We start from the raw sequence: 3,303 nt of genomic DNA on the forward strand, positions 1-3,303 counted from the left end.
CAGGGGGTGGGGAGGAAGGGGAGGGACAGCATTAGGACAAAGAGCTAATGCATCCAGGCTTAAAACCTACATGGTGGGTTGATAGGTGCAGCAAACCACCATGACACACGTATACCTATATAACAAACCTACATTTTCTGCACTTGTATCCCAGAACTCAAAGTAAAATGTCTAAAAAAAAAAAGAAAAAAAAGAATAATTGTCTCCAATTACATTCAGGTTGATGTGAATACCATTATTTCATTCTTTTTATGGCTGAGAAGTATTTCAAAGGATATATGTCTATCTCTATGTATGTATGTATGTATCTAGATAGATAGATAGATAGATAGATAGATAGATAGATAGATAGATAGATAGATATCACATTTTCTTTATCCACTCATTGATTGATGGGCATTTGGACTGGTTCCATATTTTTGCAATTGCAAATTATGCTACTATAAACATGCATGTGCAAGTATCTATTTCATATAATGACTTCTATTCCTCTAGTTAGATACCCAGCAGTGGGATTGCCAGATGAAATGGGGGATCTACTTTTAGTTCTTTATGGAATCTCCACACTGTTTTCCATAGTGACTGTACTACTTTACATTTCCACCAACAGTGTAAAAGTGTTCCCTTTTCACCACATTGATGCCAATATCTATTATTTTTTGATATTTTGATTATGGCCATTCTTACAGGAATTAGGTGCTATTGCCTTGTGGTTTTGATTTTCGTTTCCCTGATAATTAGTGGTGTTTAGCATTTTTTTCATATTTTTGTTGGCCATTGATATATTTTCTTTTGAGAATTGTCTATTTGTGTCTTTAGCTCACTTTTTGACAGCATTGTTTTTTTCTTGCTGATTTGTTTGAATTCCTTGTAGATTCTGGATATTAGTCCTTTGTCAGATGTATAAATTGAGAAGATTTTCTCCCACTCTATGGGTTTTCTGTTTACTCTGCTGATTATTTCTTTTGCTGTGCAGAAGCTTTTTAATTTAATTAAATCCCATGTATTTATCTCTGTTTTTGTTGCATTTGCTTTTGGGTTCTTGGTCATAAAATCTTCCCTAAGCCAATATCTAGAAGGGTTTTTCCAATGTTATCTTCTATAATTTGTATGGTATTATGTCTTAGATTTGAGTAATTAATCCATCTTGAGTTGATTTTTGTATAGGGTGAGAGATGAGGATTCAGTTTCCTTCTTCTACATGTGGCTTGCCAATTATTCCAGCACAATTTGTTGAATATGGTGTCTTTTCCTCACTTTATGTTTTTGTTTGCTTTGTCAAAGATCAGTTGGTCATAAGTATTTCGGCTTATTTCTGTGTTCTCTATTCTGTTCCTTTGGTCTATGTGCCTATTTTTATATCAGTACCATGTTGTTTTGCTGACTATGGGCTTATAATATATTAAAAAGTCGGGTAATGTAAGGCCTCCAGATTTGTTCTTTTTGCTTAGTCTTCCTTTGGCTATGCAGGCACTTTTTTGGTTGCATGTGAATTTTAAGATTTTTTTTCTAGTGTTGTGAAGAATGATGGTGGTATTTGGATGGGAATCGCATTGAATTTGTAGATCATTTTTGGCAGTATGGTCATTTTCACAATATTGATTCTACCTATCCATGAGCATGGGATGTGTTTCCATTTGTTTGTGACATCTGTGATTTTCTTCAGCAGTGTTTTGTAGTTTTCCATGTAGAGGTCTTTTACCTTCCCGATTAAGTGCATTCCTAAGCATTTTATTTTATTGCAGTTATTGTAAATGGGGTTGAGTTCTTGATTTGATTCTCAGCTTGGTCACTGTTGGTGTATAGCCATTGGAGTAGTCCTTTTTGTTATGCATGCATTTAATTGAAGAGACAATCTGAACAGGTCAAGTGTAAGCAACAAGGCTGTTCATTCACTTAGGCAAGAGCAGACTGAGTCTGAAAAGGGAGTCAGCAGCAGGTGGTGGGATTGGAGTGGTTTTATAGGTTCGGGTTAGGCAGTGGAAAGTTACAGTTAGGGGCCAGTTTTTGCGGGCAGTGGAAGAATGTCCCAAGGTACATTATCACACAGTTACAGAGCTCAGTGTCACGAGGTTGATTGATCAGTTAGGGTAGAGCCTGTTACAATGGTAGAATGTCAGAAGTTTGGCTAATCAGCTAAGACAGGGACTTCCTGTTGTGTCAGACTTTCTGGCTCCAGGAGACCTGGATGTGTACATGTGGGTCACAGGGGTCATGATGGCTTGACCATAGCACAGCCTGCTCAGAGGACCTTACACTTTTATCATTATATAATGTCCCTCTTTGTCTTTTTAAACTGCTGTTACTTTAAAGTTTGTTTTATCTGATGTAAGAATAGCTACTCCTGCTTGCTTTTGGTGTCCATTTGTATGGAATATCATTTTCCACCCTTTACGTTAAGTTTATGTGAGTCCTTATGTGTCAGATGAGTCTCTTGAAGACAGCAGGTACTTGGTTAGTGAGTTCTTATCCATTCTGCCATTTAGCATATTTTAAATGAAGCATTTAGGCCATTTACATTCAACATTAGCATTTTGAGATGCAATCTACTATTCTATTTATTGTGCTATTTGTTTCCTGCATACAATTTTCATTGTGTTATTGTTTTTAGGTCCTGTGACATTTATGCTTATGGGAGATCCTATTTTTGGTGTGTTTCAAGGATTTCTTTCAAGATTTAGAGCTCCTTTTAGCAGGTTTTGTAGTGCTGGCTTGGTAGTGGCAAATTCTCTCAGCATTTGGTTGTCTGAAAAAAACTGTATCTTTCCCTAATTTATGAAGCTTAGTTTTGCTGAAGACAAAATTCTTGACTGACAGTTGTTTTGTTTAAGGAGGCTAAAGATAGGATCCCAATCTTTCTTAGCTTGTAGGGTTTCTGCTGAGAAATCTGCTGTTCATCTGATTGATAGGTTTTCCTTTATAGGTTGTCTTATGGTTTTGCCTCACAACTCTTAAGATTCTTTCCTTTGTCTTGACTTTACATAACTTGAGGACCGTGTGCCTAGGTGATGATCTTTTTGTGATGAATTTCACAGTTACTCTTTGAGCTTCTGGTATTTGATGGTCTAGATCTTTAGCAAGGCCAGAAAAGTTTTCCTTGATTATTCTCTCAACTATGTTTTCAAAACGTTTAGATTTCTCTTCTTCCTCTGGAACACCATTTATTCTTAGGTTTGGTTGTTTAATATAACCCCAAACTTCTTGGAGGCTTTGTTCTTTTTTTTAATTCCTTTTTTTGGATTGGGTTAATTGGAAAGCCTTATCTTCTAGCTCTAAAGATTTTTTTCTGCTTGTTCAATTCTA

General features: G+C 36.1%; 1 long non-coding RNA gene across 1 annotated transcript in view; it reads left to right on the top strand.

Moving 5' to 3' along the window:
- The window catches only part of LOC129047817 (uncharacterized), a 1,037,663-nt gene that overhangs the window by 428,703 nt on the left and 605,657 nt on the right, over window positions 1-3,303 (top strand). The gene's annotated exons all lie outside the window — the stretch shown is intronic.

Source organism: Pongo abelii, chromosome 13, assembly GCF_028885655.2.
Source record: "Pongo abelii isolate AG06213 chromosome 13, NHGRI_mPonAbe1-v2.0_pri, whole genome shotgun sequence".
NCBI classification, from domain to species: Eukaryota; Metazoa; Chordata; class Mammalia; order Primates; family Hominidae; genus Pongo; species Pongo abelii.